Genomic DNA, 20735 nt, shown 5'->3' on the forward strand with positions numbered 1-20735 from the left:
GTTTACCATGAGATAAGATGGCAGAAGGAGCGCAGAGAGCAAGATGGAAGTGGGGTCCATAATGAGAGACGGATGTTCACGGCTCAACTTCCTTGCAAGCCACAATTCAGACCTGACACGGGGCCCGGACAGGAAGTGGGGACGGGTGGCAGCAGCAGCCTGTCACCCACTGATTGCAGATGGCACTGTCTCTACCTCATCTAGCCCGAGTCACTGAAGTTAAAGAGAATTGGGTGTCAGGCAGTGGTCCGATTGTGGGGAGCTGCCCAGTGGTCTGTTTGCTGAGATGGGTCTCCTGTCTCCCAGGCCATGTCTTCCTTCAAGATGGCAAGAGGTTACCTCAACTTGGACACAAACTATTGGGATAAAGGCGCCTCCTTCCCAGCAGCTTGAGTCAAATACAAGGACATGATAGCCTAACTAGAATCTCAGGTCCATTCTTGGACCACCCGCTGGTTCTAGAAGGTTCCATGCTTTGACGGTATTCGCTTAGGTTACGTGCCACCCCTGGAGCATAGGGAGGGATAGTTAAGATGTCCCATGGGAACATAAGTGCATCCCCAGAGGGGCCTGGGGCTGTCAGGTAAGGCAGCAGCTGTGCACGGCAGGGCATGGCCCTTTTCCTATTCCTGGCCACTGAGGTTTCTGCTCGATTGGTGATCTGTACTTGGGAGTGAGTATGAAGAGGGAAAGAAGGAGGGAGTGAGGTGTGGCTTATTCCATGACATGCCCGTGGTGTCAATACTGCATGCATCCACCATCCTTTTTCTTTCTCCTTTCCTTCTCTCTCTCTTTTTTTTTCACCTTTTCTAAGGCCTCCGTGTGCTCTTTTGTGTTCCTCATGCCACTTCTCTCAATTGTGCCCAGGAGTGATGGCCTTCAGGAAGGTCAACAATACCCCTATGATGGGCATCAGTTCTCTTGTCTGCATAGCCCTGCTGCAGGCACTACCTGCTCTATTGCAGGAGAGAGGAAGAGGGAGAGAGAGGGAGAGGGAGAGGGAGAGCGCCTGTGTGGTTTTTTCCTTGCTGGATGCTGGGAAGTGTGAGGGCACATGGGCAAATGGGGAGGGCTCCGCAGGTCCTGCTTCCTTCCCAGCTGGTCTGGAAGCAGGCCATTGAGCAGCTAAGGTGGTGCTTCCTGCTGCTCAGTAGAAAGCACCATGAGCCTGGGAGGAAAATGCCTTTCCCTTCCCTACAGGGCACCGTGAACTCACGAGGACATCCTAGGGGCCATCTGCAGACGGGGCCCTTGTGGAATAGTTTAAGATGCGTTACATTCGTTTGTGCAGTGGAATATTTGTTTAATGATGCAAAATTATGTTGCATTTGTTTAACTCTGTGAAGCTGTGTTACTTTGCTTGTCTTAAACACCTGATTGGTCTAATAAAGAGACGAACGGCGAGTAGCTGGGCAGGGGAGGAATAGGCAGGCCTGCCAAGTGGAGAGAATAAATAGGAGGAGAAATCTAGGCTTGAGAGAACAGAGAAAGGTGAGAAATGAGAAAAGGAGAAGGAGAGGAGGACACCAGAGGCCGGCCAGCCAGCCAGCCAGCCACATAGCCAGCCACGGAGTTAGAAGGAGAAAAAGGAATATAGAATAGAGGTAAAAGCCGAGTGGCAAAAGGTAGACAGAAAAATCCAGGGAAAGCTGGTTAGAAACAAGCCAAGCGAAGGCCAGGCATTCATAAGTAAGAACAAGTCTCTGTGTATTTATTTGGGAGCTAAGTGAGAAACAAAACAAAACACCTAACAACAACGGACCTTCTGGAGCTCTGGTGGGTTGCGGAGGTCCTGAAGGGTGGGGCAGTGGCTGCTCCGGGAGCAGTTGCTTTCTCAGGCTCTCAGTGGGTATCTGCCTCGTTCCTCTCTCAGGATATGCCAGGCCACCTCAGCCAGCCGTCGTCTATTTGCATCCATGTGTTACATGTCTCTCCACCCCCTTTGCCCTGCCCACTTCAGTTCTGTGGGCTTTGGACAGTGAACAAATATTTGACATGAATTATGAAACCCTTTACCAGAGAATGACAATGGTGATTTCTTATTAGTTCCGGGCACTGGGGGGGGGGGGGGGGATATGAGATGCTTCCGGCCATATGGTTGGTCGTCATTGCCAGTGGAGGCACTAGGCATCCAGGAGAAACGCTAGGAGAGTGGCAGGGGTCAGCTTCCTGGGTGGTGGGAGGAGAGAAGGATAAGGCAAAGGAGAAAACAGGCCTTGGTGTAGCCAGACTCCAGAGCACAGAGTAGGCCATGAGGATGGTTTCGCTTAGTGAGCCATGGAGGAGAGACGCCATTTCAGTTCCCATATCTGAAAATGCTAGTGGAGCACTTGAGGAGCGAGCAGTTCGTGAGTTTTAAGTAGTGTAATGGAAGTTCCCAGCATAGCATCCCTTCACCCAGCGTTTCCATGCTGTATGTGCTACCTGCCCTTTGCCAACTGTGACACACAGAGAGAAAGCTAGGGAGGTCACATTCATTGTTAGAGTCTGTCATTAGTTTGTCATTCCCAATCCTTAACTGTGCCTGTTTTCTAGACGAGACTTTGTCATGGGTATGTATGTATGTAGAAGGAGAAACGGTGTATAGAAGATTCCGAACCATCTGAGGTTTTAGTCAACCACTAAGGTTGAGGTTAAGGGGCTCTGATGTGCTTACCACCTGTTAATACCTGTGCCATCTGGAGTCCTGTTCAGTTTTATTTAGTAGGGTATTTTTTTTAAAATGGTTTTATTAAGATATGTGAACCTGATATACATAAATTGCCCATATTTAACTTACACATCTTAATGAGTTTAGATATAGTCACATTTATTAGGGACATGGTGGTGATGTCTTATGCGGAAACTCAGCAACAGTGAAATGAAGGCCTGAGGATAAAGAAAGCAAAGTGTGAACTCCGGAAGTCAGCTCTGGCCACGGAGACCCAGTTGAAAATGGACAGGGATTTGGAACTCTGACCCAGCTGATATTCACATATTGGCTTTCTGTTGTTCAGTGTAAGATTTTTTTTTTCATTTTTCATGAATTTTGTCCAGCTACCTGTTGAGAAATCCTATGTTTAGAGGTTCTCCTATGGCCCCGCGTTTCTGAAAATCGTGAAAGGTGTGTCTAAAGAATGGCAGATGCAGAAACAAGTTTCTTTGAGATGCCGAGTGCTGTGCTAAGCAGATCATGCACTGGACCCAGGTGTCCCTGACTCCAGAGCTCCTTCCTGTGTGCAGTGATTGGTTACTCAAGGCCATATTTCATGTGCCCAGATCAGGTAGCCATCTGCCACATGGGGTTAGTTAAGGTTATATTGATTATCATGGAATAGAATTTAAAATTCTCTTCCCCTACTGGACAGTATTCCAGTAGCCCTAACCACACAGGCTGCGCGTCTAAAGACAGTCTCCATCACGGTGTCAAGTTCTGCTGAACACCACTGACCTCAGAAGCCATGTGAATGGGAGGGTGTTTGGAGATGATGAAAGGCTTGAGCAGGCTGTGGGATCCTGTGGCCGCCCACTGCGGAAGTGACCCCCTATCCTGATTGAGACTTGCATGGCCAAAGCTGGGAAGGTCTGTGACAACTTGATCTCTTGGTTCACTACCCAGTTCCCATGTTGATGCCCCTACTTGCTATTCTTAGAGCTAGGGTCAAAAAGGACTGTGCTCTCTACTCACTCCAGATCCAAGAAAGTGTGACCACACCCTAGGTGCTTGCCCGTCTGGAGGGCATGGAGACCCTAAACCCGCATGGAGACCCCAAACCCGGGAAGCTCTTCTCCAGGTGGAGGGACTTGGAAGCGAGAGCTACTGAACCAGGAAACATGTCAGCTAATATGGGGCCCTCATACTGTAGACCAGGTTCCCAGATGCAGTATTGCTCATCTCTCAGGTTAACAATGACTGATCTTCAAAGGCATCCATCCCATCCTTATACTGAGAAGATAGTTGATAAGTTCTCCACTGCCAGGCGGTGGTGGCGCACGCCTTTAATCCCAGCACTCGGGAGGCAGAGGCAGGTGGATCTCTGTGAGTTCGAGGCCAACCTGGTCTACAAGAGCTAGTGCCAAGACAGGCTCCAAAGCTACAGAGAAACCCTGTCTCGGAAAAACTAAAAAAAAAAAAAAAAAAGTTCTCCACTGATTCAGAAACATCACTGCTGTTGTCCGTCGGCCAGGGGATTTGCCCTTGTCCCCACTGCAGCTTATTTCACGGGATTAGGGTTTGATTGTGATGGTTCTGGGTCTCTGTGTGTCTATTCAGTGTGTACTGGTGTGTTCCCATCCCTTATCTGCCTCCTCCTCAACGCCACACTGTGTTTATTAAATCAAAGGAAGGTGAACTGGGCTTTTGAGTGAGACCATTTATAAGGTCTGAGGGATGCACCTGGATGGTAGAGCGCTTGGGCAGCGTGCATGGACCCTGGGCCAGTCCCCAGTACCATAAACGAAACAAAACCTTATTGAAGTGCAGTTATTATCAATGTTATTAGGTTAAGCAGATGGTTGGCTTAAGGCATCCAAATATTTATTTTTAACATTTACCAACATGTTAAGTATCTACTGTTTAGTTGCTGTCCCTCTTCAAAGGACAACAGATTTTCTAGGGGGTAATGACAGATTTATCACTTGGACATAGAGTTGTAATCGTTAGAAACCGTTTTATATGCAAATACTAGATCTTGATACTATGAGAAAATGTATTTATTTTTGAAACAAATCTCACTATGTAGCCCGCGCTGTCCTGGAACTTGCTTATGTAGATCTAGCTGGCTTCCAGCTCACAGAGAGCTGCCTGCTTCTGTAGGGGTTAGAGGCCTGTACTACCGTGCCTCACTTTGGGGAGGGTATGTAAATTCAAGGTTGGGTTCTGAAAGTGCCTGGAAGAAAAGAAAAGGGAAAAACATAGCTAAGGGAGCCTGTTGGTGTGTGTGTCTTTGAACAAGATCTGCTGAGTGTCCTGCCACCATTTCCCTTGGCTCTGAGAGTTGATGTTGGGGACTTTTCTTACCCTTACAAAGGACACTCTTGTCTCAGGGTCTTCAGTGGACAAGATTACAATGTCAGGGACTATTAAATGTGAAGAGACCTCAGATGACCGTGTGTGTGTGTTCATATGTGTGCATGCTCACACATGAACAGAAGTTGACATAAAGCGTTTACCTCCGTCTCCCTGCACCTTACTTTCTGAGGCAGGCTTCTTCATTGGGCTGGAAGCTAGACTGGTTGGCCAGCATGCACCGGAGAGCCAGCTGTTAGCCCTCCATCGCAGCCCAGGTATTCTAGGTGTCCATTGCTGTGCCTAGCTTCTTAGGTGGGTGTACTGGAGATCACACTAGCGTCCTCATGCTTGTGTGGCAAGCACTTTCTTGACTGAACCATCTCCCCAGCCTCTGGTGCAAAACCTCAAAGCAGCCAAGACAAATTGGAATCCCTTGTGTGAGCCTCTCCACAGCCAGCCCATACTAGCAATTTAGTCCTTGGCTGCCCAGAAGAGCAAATGAAACATGAGTTAGAAGGTCTATATTCAGATAATTCGTGTGTTGAGCTATATAGCGTACTGATATTATCAAAATTAAAATGAATACTTCTGTGACTGCTCATATAAGCTGTTCACCCTGAGGGTGCTTTTGATCTAATTAAAAGTGTCAGGATGGGTACTAGGGGCTAATAGAAAATGGCAGGAAGATTAGGGGTGAAGTGGCTGACGAGGGCTGAGAGAACCTCTAAATGTTACCATTGCTTACAACGGTTCTCTTATTTCACTCTCTTTGAGGGCAAGTATTCATGTTGCCTCTGTGATCCTGTCTAAAACTTTGCAGAGCCATGCTCACCCTGTGGTGTTGCAACCAGTGGGTTTGTTCCCCTGGGCGTGAGACCCCTTTGTGGTGGGCCATGTCCTCATCTCCTCCTGGGCGGTGGCAGTCCAGCCACTCAGTCCTTACTGATCACACCGTCATCGTATATTGATCCCCTATGCTTGATGGGGATTTTGAGTCTTGTGAATTTAAGATGTGATGTGACCATTTTGAGGGGAAGGAGGTACGAGGAAGGGAAGTGAGGCAAGGGTCAGGTGACCTGGAGGAAGGGGGTCCTGTCTGCTTGGCACACTGGCTGGGAGTAATCCAGTCCACCAGTCCAGCAGGGCAGCCAGACTTCCCGAAATGTTCTCTTTATAGTGGAACCTCCTTCAGGCTCAGAAATTGCCTTCTAGTGTTTTTTTTTTTTTTTTGGTTTGGTTTGGTTGTTTTGTTTTTTAAAGACATTTCCTTGGCTTCTCAAACCTGAAGGCTAAGGGTCATTCAAGCCTCTGGAGGGTGCAGAGAGAAGTTAGAACGAGGGGCGGTTTGTAGGTACTTGCGGTGTTACTGTTTGCAGGTGACTCCAAGAACAGTCTTATGTTAACAGGGTTCTTGATGGAGGAAGGTCATTGGCTAATAAAGGAACTGCCTTGGCCCATTTTATTGGTTAGAAGATAGGTGGGAGGAGTAAACAGAACAGAATGCTGGGAGGAAGAGGAAGTGAGGTCAGACTCCACAGCTCTCCTCTCGGTAGCAGAGAGATGCCATGTCCTGCTCCCGGGCAGACACACGCCATGAAGCTCTGACCCAGGATGGACTAGGCTAGAATCTTCCCGGTAAGACCGGTTCTCACAGATTATTAGAGATGGGTCGATCGGGATGTGAGAATTAGCCTGTAAGTGCTAGAGCTAAAGGGCCAAGCAGTGTTTAAAAGAATACAGTGTCCGTGTAATTATTTCGGGGCATAAGCTAGCCGAGCAGCCAACCGGGGTGCTGGGGACGCAGCCCCGCCGCTCATATTACTACAGAATGGCGCCCATTTGTAGTAATAGGGGCGGCGGGGCTGCGTCCCCAGCACCCCAGCTGCCTGGCTAGCTTATGCCCGAAATAACAACACACAAACTGTATTCATTTAATCACTGCTTGGCCCATTTCTATCTAGCCCTTACTGGCTAATTCTGATATCCCGATCAACCCATTTCTAATAAACTGTAGCACTGGTCTTACCTGGAAGATTCTAGCCTATGTCCATCCTGGGTCGGAGCTTCATAGCTTGTGTCTGCCTGGGAGCGGGGCATGGCATCTCTCTGCTCCCGAGAGGAGAGCTGTGGAGTCTGACCTCACTTCCTCTTCCTCCCAGCGTTCTGTTCTGTTTACTCCTCCCACCTATCTTCTAACCAATAAAATGGGCCAAGGCAGTTCCTTTATTAGCCAATGACCTTCCTCCATCAGGTTCTATTCTGCACAGCCCTTGAATGGACGAATGTCTGTGCGTCCATGGCTTTGAGATTCCTCCTCTCCAAAATTGCAAAAATAATTAATTTGCATAGTGGCTCTTTTTGTCTCTTTCCCCACATCATTGCTCCTTTATTGCTAAACCCTCCTAATCCTGTGGAGTGTGTTTCAGCCTCATTTGGGAAAACGATGGCGAATTTCACGTGAGAATAGATCTGAGGGCTCATTCTAAGCAGCGAATGTTTATTGCATAGATACTATTTATTAGCCCTGTTCTTGGGGAAAGTTTTACCAGCTGAATAAAATGATTGAGGTTTGCAAAGACTCTTGCCCAGCTCTTGGAATGGAATAGGATTATGGGTGTAAGTTTATAATTTTATTATCAGATGTAGAATGAATCTTGGTCACCAGAAAAAAAAGGCAAGTGATAAACATGTCAATAAACTTCCAGGATGAATTCGCGGAGGGGAAGGAGTAATTATTTGAATTATATTTGCTTGTTTAATTAACATTTATTGTCTTCTGGGTAACAGGCACTGCTGGGTACTTTTACATCTGCTATTTTATTTAATTACAAAGAGTTCTTCACTTGCAGATAAGATTTCCCAGGGGCTTCCCTGGGCTAATGAGTTAGCCTGCCTGGTGTTTCTCTGGCCCAGCTGCTCATGGAGATCACCTAGGGAGCCGCAGGGCCATCTGGTGCTGCGGTTTCCTCTTCTGGGATCCTGTTTACCTGTGCCTGGGTGACATCCAGCAGCAGCATGCCAAAACTGTGGTCCCGAATTTCTCATTGTTAAGATACCGTCGTGAAGTTCGGCAGCCGAGTACGTGGTGCCCTGTGGAATACACCCGACACCTGCTTTCCTTTGTCTCTCTCCCGTTGAGTGGGGTGGGGAGCGTCAGGGTAATTATGGAACGAAGCAGACTAGCAAAAAACGTTTCCCCAAAATGTCTCCGCTCCAGAATTTCCCAGTGTAATTTATAGTCTGACTTTGCCTCGCCTGTGTGGATCAGCAGCATCCTGTAGGCGATTTGCATACTAAGAGGCCGTGCGTGTATGGGGTGAGTTGTGCACGTGTGTGGGGAGGGGCCAGAGAATACCTTGCAGCAGTTTTCTCCCCTACCGTCAAGGTCCTGGGGATGGAGCTCAGGTCGTCAGCCTTGGTGGCAAGCACCTTAGCCCACTGAAACCTCCTCACTGGCCCTCTTTCTTATTAGTGTGTGCACACGCACCGACGTCACACACCTGTGTGCCAGCATGCGCCTTGGTGCAGGTGTGGAAGCCACAGGACAACTTTGTCGAGTTAGGTCTCCTACCTTTATGCGGGGCCTAAAGACGGAGCTCAGATCTTCAGCCTTGTGTGCCAGCCAAACACCTTTACCCCTTGGACCATTTTGTTGCCCTTTGGTTTTTGCCTGTGACACATGTGTGGAGGTCAGAGGACAACCCGTGGGAGTCAGTCTTCTCCTTCTGCCACGTGACTCCTGACATCAAACACAAATCACCAGGTTGGCAGCGAGCATCTTGACCTACTCAGCCACCTCTATACCCTTACCACTCTTCCACCGTGTTCTTTTGAGACAGTGTCTTTCACTGGCCCGTAGCTTCCCAGATAAGTCAGGCTGGATGACCAATGAGATCCAGGACTGGCTGGGGTCATCTTGGACCTGGGCCAGGCAGGCTCCGGGGGTAAGCTACTTTCCTCCTCTCTATCTAGTCTCAGCCCTTTTACCTCTTATGCTTGGTCTAGATAGGTCTGACTTAACCTGGGCTGTTACTGCTTGGATAGGCTCCTGCCTCTGGACCACTGCGGCTTGTCTTGTAGCTGTCACTGTAGACAGGGCCTCTTTAGGGATACCCTGCCCGTTGGTTCCTACTTTCATCCGGCTGAGCCAATGGAATAGCATTGCTTGTCCACACCAGTCCTCATCCCCTTTGGCCATCTTCTCCTTCTCAATTATAATTGCTTCTCTCCTCTACTTGTTCCTGGGTGGCTGGAAAGCTCAGTGTGTGGCCTCTCTGGGGCCACAGTGCGTGGGCTGTGGGTGCCTGAGAGACTCATGCATCTGCACTGTAGCAAAGGCTGCTGGACTCAGAGGGGACTTGGCCCAAGTCAGGTACCTCTGGAGCCCGTGGTGAGTCTGCTGCTGGCCGTTGGTTCTCTCTGCAGGACACTTGGGAGTGAAAGATTGTCATCTGTCTTCAGATTCCACCTTCTTTCCGCTGCAGATACTCTGGGGTTTGCATCTAAGTCGTGCAGTGGCCAGCTTCCCTGGTGCTCTTAAAAACAAAACAAACCAAGAGTTTCGTGAGAGTTCCCACCCTGTTCCCGGTTCTCATTTGCACAAGGTCTTAGAAAGTTTCCCAAGTGAACAACTTGTCCCCATTTTCTGTTCTAAAAATCTGGTCTAAGAATTAGAGCAAGGAGAGATGGGAGAAGGGGCTGTCGTGTGTCTCTGTGTGCAGCACTCACATGCTTTTAGGATTTGCTAATGATGTACATGCATGCATGTATGGTTTGCTATGGCCTGTGTGAGGATATGTGTGTGGCATATGTGTGCATGGTGGTTTATTCATGATGTGTATCTGTTGTGTGATATACCTATACAGGGTATATGAGTTGTGTGTGCGATCCATGTGTTTAGTATGATGCGCGGATGCCGTATGTGCACACATAATGTGCATGTGTGTGGTATATGGTCACATTGTGTGTGATGTATGTTGTATGTGTTTAAGTGGAATATGTGTGATGTGTATTCATGGTATGTGTGGTGTGTGACATACATGTACATAGGTGGTTTATATGTGTGTGGTGTCTGCTTCATTTGTACACTGTGGTACGTTATGGCATGTGATGTGTTATGTGCATGTTGTACTTGTATATGTGAAGTGTGGTACATATAGGTATATGATATGTGTAGTATTTGTGGTGTGGGCTACACTTGTATATGGTGTGCATCTATGTGTTTTATGGGATGGTGTGTACTCATGGTTTATGTACATGTGTGTACACACATTTGAGGATATGACTGTGATCGGGCGAGTCTTCCCTTTCTCTATGCCATTTGCGATGAGTTTAAAACAAAATGTTAAAGCATACACCCAGAACAAGGGGAGGGCACCTGTCCGGGGAACACAGGCAGAGCTGGCAAAGGCACCATGCTGGCGCAGCAGTGACAATGGGTCCCGGCCCCACGCCTTTTGTGAATAAAATGAAGTGGTTAAGTGGCTTCCGGTAGTTTCAGAGCTCAATGTAAAACTCAGTGAAAACACCAAGGCAGCTGAAGGCTGGGTCAGAAAAGGGAGCATTCTCTCCTGCCTCCATCTGGCAGTGATCGTGGCTAGACACACCTCTGCCTCCATTTTCATGCCGAATGCTGGCCACACATTAAGAGGGATGCTGTTGAACGCTGGCTTTCCGAAAGCTCTCTTTGATTTATTCACAAGCTCATGCTCTAAGCGATTTCCGAGAGTGAGAACTCTGAGGGGCACAGCACATGTTTGCTTCCTTTGCGGTGCAGAATAGAAACCCCAGACAGGATATGCTTCAGGGGCAGAATGACTGAGACTAGTCCAGAGTCAAGTTGAGCTGAGCATGTTTCTGGGACCAGGATTTCTGCAGCAACCCCAAATTCCAGGATTCTTTGACTTAGAATTTGGAATCTCAGAGGCCAACATGGCCCCTCCTCTGCCTCTGGGACCTTGGAATCCAGTCCGAATGACCCTGGGTTATAGACGGTTGGGGCTCTGCCCTTGCTGTGTGCAACCATCAGCAAATTACTGCTCAGAATGAGCTCCTCCTTTCCCATCCACAGATCCCTTATCTTCTTCCCCTTCCCCCTCCTCTCCCTTCTCCTCTTTCTTTTGTGGTGGCTAGGGCTATTTTAAGCGCTAAGTGAGAGAAGCGTTGGAGAAGCGCCCCTGCCATGTGCTATGGCTGCATGTAGCTAAGGATAGCTTTCATTGTCTCCTAACACAAAATTGCAAACGTATTTTAAACGCGACATTTTAAAAGGTCTCATTTTGTTTATTTATTTTTCTTTCTGAGATAGGGTCTCGCTCTAGCTCTTGATGTCTGGAACGCACTACGTAGATCTGGCTCTGGCCTCGAGCTCACAGAGGTCCCCTGGGCTCTGCCCTTCTACCTGCTTGAGTTTGTGTGTGCCACATATGGGCAGGTGCCTGTGGAGACCAGAAGAGGGTGTCAGATCCCCTAGAACTGGAGTGGCAGGTGGTTGTGAATCGCCTGATGTGAGTGATGGGAACCGGACCCTGGTCCTCTGCAAAGGCAGCAGACAGTCTTAACCACTGAACCTTCTCTCCATTTCCATCTATAATTTTTGTTTTTGTAACTTGATGACTTAAATTTTTTGTTGTTGTGTTGTTTAGTTTTTCCGAGACAGGGCTCAAAAAACAAAACACCCCAAACCATGGCTGTCCTGGAACTTACTATGTAGACCAGGTTGGCCTTGAACTCACAAGAGATCCTCCTGCCTCTGCCTCCCATACACATGCCGGGATTGAAGGTGTATTCCTCTAATGCCCAGCACGCACATAGTTCTTGAGTGTGATTTCTATAGAAGACAATACTGTGTTACAGTGCCAAGCGATTGGATGCTTTGCTGTGGTCTATGTAAATGGTACTTGAGACTCTTTTCCTCAGACCATGTCATAGGTATTGGGAGGGGACAAAGTAATAGTGAGGCTGGGAATCCTGAGGCTTTTAGAGTGCTGAGGTCTGCTGTAGCTTGCTTACGCCTTGCTATCCCTCTTTTACAGGAGAAGAAACTGAGGCCTGGAGTTGGAGTAATTCCTTCAAGGTGACCGCATTGGTAAGTAGCAGAGTTGGCATGGGGCACTAGCCACCTATCTCTGGATCCTGCCTTCCTCACTCTCGCTCTGGAGAAACAGCAGAGTGGGCAGCCGTGGCCAGGAGGTGGCTTTCACTGAAGTGAAAACGTTCTGCCCTGTTGAAGTTTCAGTACATAATGCATTGTTTCTTTCCTTTTGCTGGTGAGGGTGGAGAATCTGCAGGCTACTGAGTCAGATTGGTAATTTAAATAGCTAATTTCGGAGCGATGGCGATACTGCTGTGCTTCCTGTCCTAGGTAACAGTGGCAGCAGAGACTTTGGAACGTAGACTGTGCAGCCACTACCCCAGTCAGCTCTCACAGCAGTTCCACAAAGCTGAAGGTCATAGGAAGGAAGTGCTTTGCCCCAGTCCCTTTTACTGGGGGCTGAGTCAGTGATCACCTGGCTTGCAAGCCAGAGCTGTCAGCCTGTGTAATTTTGTCACCCTCAGAGGGCACCTGTGAGAAAATCATTCGCTTTGAGCTCAAGCACCCCCTAGCTGGCAGGACACTTCTCTCTCCTTTTCCTGGGCCTCTTGGTCTACTCATCCTCTTCCATGTAGCTGGCCAACTTGTGGTGAGTCTTCACCATTGCATGGAACCCTTACTGCAGCATCCCACGGCAGCCTCTGCTCTGGCACGTGCTTAATGTTTATTTTAATGGCTTTACCGTGCATGCGGTAAAACCCAAATCTTGATCTTGCAGCTGGACGAATGTTTTTCTATCACACCCACTTTAACTGCCACCTATCAGGAGACTCAGTGTTCGCATCCTTCCAGGACACTGCTTAGTAGTACCTGAGTAATAAACACTCTGCTGGTCTTTATTGTGTTTTTTTAACGTACACAGATGTAGACACAATTGTTCAACAAAGCACACGGAAGGCAAAGACACTTTAAATAGCATAGGTGATCATGTCTTTTCACCTGGGGGTGGCATTTGTGTTAGAGTGAGGAGGGATGGGAGGAATGGATCTGTGATTCTTTCTGTTAGTCTTTGGTCTGGGGGCCTCTGAAGTTTGAGCATCTGATGCCATCGCGTGTCTCCTATATTTCTAGATTTGAATATGGCCCCCTGAATCAACTTTCATAAGGGTGCTCAGATCAAGACACTCAGTCCAGTGCTACAGGAAAGACTGAGTGGTGTGTCCTAAAAGATAGTCTGCTAGTCTTCAGTGTGTGACTCCTTATGGGATGTTTGATTCACTTTGGGGTTTGCAGTTTTTATATTACGTGCTGACATTAGACGCAAAACCTGGAGTCAGCTGCATTTTATGAACAGTTTATGTTTATTATGGAGTGGGGAGGAGGCAGCATGTATGCACATGTCGAGATCAGGAGACAATTTTTGAACCTGCTCTCTCCATTCACATCCATGTGAGTTCTGGGGACTGACTCAGGTTCCCCAGGCTTGTATGGTAAGTGCCTTCACTTACTGAGCCGTGTTGGCAGCCTGTGGGCTGTAATTTTAGTGCCAAATAGAACTGAAGCATGAAAGAGTGGCTATATTGGATTTGGTGACCTGGATGTCTCTGCTTGGTGTAATATACCAAGCTGATTTGCACAAATACTTCCCAGTACTAATGCAGAGTTGACGGAAATAAAAGCATTGCTTCTTAGGGAGTCTGTAGGAGCGCATATTCCAGAATCAGCCAGAAACTCAGCTCTTCTGTGTAAGCCAGTGGGTATTGTGAACAAAAACTATAACTTACGTGGGACTTTGTAGCCCAAGATTCCAGTGGCTGGGGTTTTAATTCTATAGTGGATCTGGAAGGGAGGCCTGGTAGAAGGTGGGGCTAATAGCCAGGAGCCTGGCAGGTCTGATTTATTTATGAAAACGGGACCAGAAAACCTCACTCTGAAAGTTTACCATGAATTGAAATAATGTTATCCACAAGAAATAAAAAACTTGGTACTGTACTATATATATATACATACATACATACACACATATTTGTGGAGTCAAGATTTTTATCACTTATGATATGTTATCCTTCAACCTGAACAGTTAATATGAGAACTGGTCTAACCCGTACCACTAGCACGAACTCAGGCCTTAAGGGCATTTCATCAATGCATACCTGACAGGGCTCCCTTAAAACAGCAGAGACTCTCTCTACAGCAGTCCCAGTTAAGACTTGTGAACTACTCAGGATCAAGCCATTTCAAGATGCTGGTAAATTTAATCTTTCAATAAGACGATGAAATAGTAATCTAAAACGAGGGAGGACAGTGATGTCAGAAAAGTAAAGCAAGAAAAGAAAGAAGAAAGATTTGAAAACCAGCCAAAATGAAGTGAAATGAAAGTCATTTTATTTACTATCTATCAGCAGGGCTGAAAGAATGCTTAGCTATAGAGAGAGAATAAGCGAGCTATAGGACAGTATTGTCCTTTGTCAAGTGCATGCCAGGCGCCCATTCGGAGTACTTACGTTAACTCACTTAGCCCTCAGGACAAAATTGTGAGGGAGCATTATTATGGTCATCTGTACTTTTATTTATTTATTTTACAGTTCTAATTACAATATAATTCCATAATTTCTTCCTTACCCTTTCCTCCCTTCAGCCCCTCTGATGTTCTACCTACTCACAACTTGATAGCCTTTTCTTTATTATTGTTACAAACATGGACAAGTATCTAAATATAACCTGCTGAGTCCAGTTTTGCTTTTTGTTTGTATACAGTTTCAGTGCTGACTTGGATCACCAACCAGGGGCTCAAACCTGGGAGGGACTAATTCTCATTCTCTCTCTCTCTCTCTCTCTCTCTCTCTCTCTCTCTCTCTCTGCAGTCATTAGTTCCCTGTAGTTCTTTATCTAGGGTGGGATCTCTGAGATTGTTCCCTTCCATGTTAGCATGTTTATTGATCTTGTCATTGTTCTGGTCTTACCGATGCAGCCCTTTCTATGTCACACAACAGTCTTCCTGGGATTCTAACTCTTACACACTCCATGCGCCTCCTCACCCCCTCTTCGGCAGTGCGCCCTGAGCCATAGCTGCAGGGAGAGGCTATTCTGCAGATATGTCCATTGGAGCTGGGCTCCCCACAATCCCTTAATCTTTGCATTGCGTCCAGTTGTCACCACTGTTTCGTAGATGAAAAAACTAATGCAGTCAAATCCTGCTACTCATGGGTGCACACTTGGCTTGGGTGGGTGGCAGACCTGGGATTTGACTCCAGCCAGAATTAACAAGAATAACCACCATGTGGTAAAAGGATTGTAAATATGAAAGAATAGTAATGAGTCATAGAGAATGCTGCTTCTCATCACATGGTGGGACTAAGGGAGATGCCAAGGAAGAAAACGAGAATTAGATGTCCTTTGAGATTTTCTGTATTCTTTGAATTCTAAGAATTTGTGAGCAGGTCAGCATCCATGGAAAGACACTAGGGAAGGGTGGCAGAGCCTCGGGTTCTGCTGTGGTATATTACTGATGTGTCAATAAATGTTTACAGTAGTCTGTCTAGGGGAAAAAAAAGCTGGTTTGTAGAATTTGGTGATTACTTTTTTTAAAATTAATTTTTATTTTTTAATTTTACTTTTTATCGGTATGGTGTTTTGCCTGTCTGTCTGTCTGTCTGTCTGTGCATCACATGTGTGCAGCACCCATGGAGACCAGAAGAAGGCATCGAATCCTCTGGAACTGGAGTTAGAGATGGTTGTTAGCCAACTATGTGGGTGCTGGCCTTGGATCCCAGGTTCTCTGGAAGAATAGCCAGTGTTCCTAACCACTGAGCCATTCTCTAGCACTGTACCTAATTCCTGGGGTATAAACATTCCCATAATGGCCAGTTTCAGGCAGGCCACACGACGTCTCTGAACTCGGAGTTGAGAAGCTGTGAGCGTGCTCAAGTCTCCTGAAACAACGTGAGCTGTCTCCAGCGCACCGTTGGCTCATGGGCTCATGCTATTTTAAGCTTCTGGGTTATGCACCTAGGAGTGGAATTTTCAGGAAGTCGTCGTGTCACGGGTGACTCATAGGGGCAAGAAGAGACAATGGAACAGGAGCAGAGCTCTGCCCGTCTTTATCCCCCGTACTTAAAACAGGAAAGCAGCCTTTTGTGAGTGTGGGCAGAGGCATGGCATGGTCCTTGCCCTGTTGGTTGGAGGGAAAGTGAGCAGCCCGGCCGTAGCTATCGAGTGTTTCAGTGAGCAGGCTCTCTGACTCTGCAGTTCCATTTCAAGGTTTTGTTTTGTTATGTTTTGTTCTGTGGCAGTTTCTCATTATGAAACCTAAGTATCCCTGGAATTTGCTGTGTAACCCAGGCTGGTCTCTAATTTATGATCCTCCTGTCTCAGTTCCCTCAGTGCTTTATTTAATTGTCATAGCAAGACCCTGGGAGCAACTTAGACAGATGTCAGTAAGGGATGGACTGAGTGCATGTCTCTAAACTAAGATGTTGTCCGTGCTGCTGTTCAAAATAGTAAGCCTATATGCTAAGAAGAAATGGGTTCCCAGGTATATTCGTCTTGTTAATTAGATTTGTTCAGTAACAACTGAGAACATTGACTCCCCTCCCTCAGAATCCACCAATAGCCAATAGGAGGGGTAAGACCCATGTGTCCCTCGATCACCCATGACTGACTCGACGGAACCTGTCCCCTGTGGATGCAGTTCAGGCACCTGTAGCTGCTATGTCAGGTCCAGGAGACAGCATTTTGTAGCCCTTCCTCACCTTCTGGCTCTCACGTTCATTTTTCTCCCTCTTCTGAAAATATTCCTTGAGTGTTAGAAGTGGGGCTCCCAATGTCCTCTTGAGAGATGAACATTCAGCCATCCCTTTTGCTCAGAACCTCGAATAGCCTTAAGTCTGCATTCACTACCATTCATTCATCGCAAAGAGAAGCTTCTCAGATGAAGGTTGAGAGTAGGCACGTGTCTGGATGTGAACATACAGGTTTAGGAGACAGTTGGACACCGTGTCAATTTAGCTAAACGCTAGTATTAGGTCCCCACCCTCCCAGGGTTTATGACCTCCCGGCGATGGGTTTTTGATGGGATTTACAGTGTCAGATGTGAATTCTGTCGTGTGGAGCTGTCAGATGATGTTGTCATACAGTTTCAAATCTAATTGTGGAGTAGTCAGGTGCCCCATAACAATTGTGCCCCTATTGCAGTGTAGGAACATCGTGTGTGGCCAACTAATGTTGTAATTTGTGGAGTTCGCAGCCGAGCAAGGCCGCTGATGCCTTGTCTTTCCCAGAAGCCCACTCATTACCTTTCGTCATGGAACCTAGAGAGCAGGGAGGAAGGGAGCGTCCTGCTTACTTCCAGCTTGGCTTCTCTATCTCGCAGCCAAGGTAGATGGTATCTTCAGCAGGAAGGTGTCACAATCCAGTTTCAGTAGGGCCATCGAAAAGCAAGAGTCTGTATTGTTTGGGACTTTGCTGACCAACAGCTCCTGAGGTAGCCAGGATATATTTTTCAGTTGTAAGAAAAGCAATGTGTGGAAAGGTATATGTGGTAGGCATTCATGCATGCATTGAAGAGGGGAGCATGTATGTTTATACATGTCTGCCTTCATACACAACATGCATACTTGCTTGACTCTGCTTAGCGCACAGCTGGAAACATGCAGCGGATGGATGACACCGATTGCGTGTCCTTCCATAGGCGTTGGAAGTTTGAAAATTATTGTTATTTATAGACAGCCTTGTTTTGTCCCATGCTAATTTCTAACTTAGTTTTCTACCATAGAACAGCCTAGAACTTGTGTTCCTCCTCCCTCAGACAGACGCGTCGTGGGATTATGAGAGTCATGTGCCATGCTTGGTCACATACTGCTTTTTGATGAAGAATCAATTGTGGCTAAAAGACGACTTAGCACTAGGCGTGGAGACGAATGCTGGTGATCCGAGTGCTTGGGAGAGGCAGGCGGAGTGAAAGACCAGACTGGGCTATAGAAAGGAATCCCCACCTCGGGACAAAAGAAAACTGCTTGGGGAGCCTTGCACATGAGAGCTCTTCCCATTTTTTAGAGGGACTTAGTAAGTCTCCAATGGGAAGCTGGGACTAAGTGCTAACTAGGCTCTGTGCTATCTGATCTAATTCATTCACATACCACTGTAGATCTCCCCATTGACTCTGCCTAGAGTCTGAAGCGACCCAGTAAATACGTGACAAATATCTGTGAATCTCATTTCCAAGGTGTGTGTGTGTGTGTGAAAGAGAGAGAGAGAGAGAGAGAGAGAGAGAGAGAGAGAGAGAGAGAGAGAAAGAGATTTGTGTCAAGTCTTGGCATGCAATAGAGGGAGTTTTGTGACGTTATTTAGAGGGGTTTTATAAACAAGTTTACACAGTCACCGCCTAGTCATCCCAGGGATTCAGAAGGACCCCCATGCTTTCCTGTCATCTGCCATTAATCCCTGGCAGCCCCCTGCCCCAACCCCCACCCCTTGGGTTACATAGAGGGATTCTGTCAGTATTAATTGTCTCAACTTCAAGCCTGTTTGTTCTGGAAAGTCAAAACTCTTGTTTCTGGAACAAATGAATCCCTGATGTGTTTAGTAAGCGATGAAGGTGAGAATTTGTCCCCCCTGTGTCATCTGTTTTTAGACCTGTTTGATCTGCCCACTGCCTGTACATGATGTATCATCAAAGGCCCCGAAGACACTGGCTTCTGTTCACTGATGAAGAACATTTATGGCCTTTCTTAGCAAAATAGATGTTCCCAGAGGAGCTTTCATTGTTGTTGTTGGCCGCGCTTGGCCACACGTCGAACTCCTGAGCAGTTTTATAGGACCAGAGGTCTCTCCCCTTGACACTCCCTTGGTACAGTTTGGAAATCAGTTCCCTAAGTGGGTTATCCATCTTGAAAGGTTTTATGACACTGCCTGTGTCATAAATAGGTTAGGAGACGGGAAAGGCAACCAGTTTAGAGTCAGGAGATGGTGGTGGCAACTTCAGCCTACAGAGGACATGGCACGAACCCAACCTTGGTATCAAGATTATCATGTCCTCTGCCACATGTTCCCAAGTGATGGTTATTTGGCCATGCCATCTTTCATAGCTCTCAAGGCAGTGTTTTGGGGGCTTGATGAAAGTTCCATTAAGCACTTGGCATACCATTGCCCAGTCTGCAAGCTGGGACTTGGGGGTTTTGGTTTACTGGAAGATGGATGCAAGTCAACAGAGTTACCTGACTCCCTCAGACTGTTATTGTGTCTTCATTGCCTGCGTAGAGATGGGAAGCAGGTTTAAATACTGTTGCCCCGGGAGACCCTTTCCTGATGCCCCCTTTCAGGCTCATGTTGCACTGTGTGGAATTTAATTCAGCTGTTATCCTGTTGGCTTTCCGTAGCTATAGGAAAGGGAACATGGCTGTCTCCGTGCCAGACTGTGAGCCTGGAAAGGTGGCGTGGGTCCACTTGCTTCATGTACTCACAGAAGTTCAGACCCCCTCTTGTCAGGGTTCTTCCCATTTCCAAACTGCTCCAGCTTGAGCTGGCTGCTGTAGGACAGTTGGTTGTTTACGTAGTTGAAAAGTTTAAAGACAGAATTTGAGGCATAGAATCCAAAGCTTAAAATCTTACCAAGTCTAGACAGTTTTCCATCTCTTGATGAAATACCATTTCCATTCCACATTGTGGCATCAGATAGCAGTTAGCATTTCTAGGAGGTTTAGCAAGGTCACCTTCCTAATAACCCAGAAGAGAGACGCAGCATTGATCCTACTGTCTGAGGGTAACACACACATCCCCCAAACAGTCTGTGTTGCCAAGTTTTCTCAGTACTCTGGCCATTCTAGGCCAAATGCCTGCCCCTAGGAGAAGTTAGGCTGGGGTCTGCCTGTCCCTTTGGGCACAGGGACAGAGAATGAGGCCAGGTGTTCCTTCCCTAAGGCAGTCTGAATGATGGATAGGCAAGAGCAAAGGATGCTACAGTGTGATAGGTTTCTAGTTAGTGTTTTCTTGATGAGTGAATGAATGGAGGAACGAGCAGAGGATGGCGAGGGCGGGGAGCTGGTTGGACAGTATTTGCCGTGGGTTTAGCAGATGGAGCTTTGCAAAGAAAGGGGATAGAGCCTTGAAATATTAGCTGAAGTATTTAACAAGAAACACGAGAAAGACAGACATGTGATAGCTGTATCTAGGTGTCTGAAGGACATCGACAGGGCAGGGGCTGTGGTTGGGTCCCTGATCTGTATCTAGGGTGCTGGGATAGACACTTAATTTTTATTAGAAAAACAGTTTGTGTTGACTATAGAAAAATTCTAAAACGGGCTAGCCTGATGTCTCTGTGGCAAAGGTGCTTGGTTCCAAGCCTGATGACATGCATTCTGCCCACAGGTCACCCCCCCCCAATACCCTGAAAGTCTTATTAACTTTACTATCTAGGACTAATTGTAATTAATATTTTGATATGTCTTTCAGTCTTTTTTTCCCCCTCTAGTTCTGTTGCGTCTGGAAACGTCTGTGTTTGCATGCTTGTTTATTTTGAGAGTGAGTTTGGTTGTGTAGCCTTTGAATTCTCCGCAGTCCTCCTGTCTTGGCCTTCTGAGTACTGGGATTAGGGCATACCTAAGCCTTAATTTCTTTTTTTTTTTTTAAATATTTATTTATTTATTTATTATGTATACAATGTTCTGTCTGTGTGTACGTCTGCAGGCCAGAAGAGGGCACCAGACCTCATTACAG

The 20735-nt window shown here is 47.0% G+C and overlaps 1 protein-coding gene across 4 annotated transcripts in view; it reads left to right on the top strand.

The window, feature by feature from the left end:
- The window catches only part of Cyrib (CYFIP related Rac1 interactor B), a 125167-nt gene that overhangs the window by 26325 nt on the left and 78107 nt on the right, over nt 1–20735 (top strand). For all 4 annotated transcript variants that reach the window (XM_041672116.1, XM_041672112.1, XM_041672111.1 and 1 more), the window contains exon 2: nt 12025–12077. The gene's annotated coding sequence lies outside the window, so the exon portion shown is untranslated. The remainder of the gene's footprint in view (nt 1–12024; nt 12078–20735) is intronic.

The sequence above is a fragment of the Microtus oregoni genome, unplaced genomic scaffold, assembly GCF_018167655.1.
Source record: "Microtus oregoni isolate MIOR12 unplaced genomic scaffold, Mior012 000022F_ref0000154, whole genome shotgun sequence".
NCBI lineage: Eukaryota > Metazoa > Chordata > Mammalia > Rodentia > Cricetidae > Microtus > Microtus oregoni.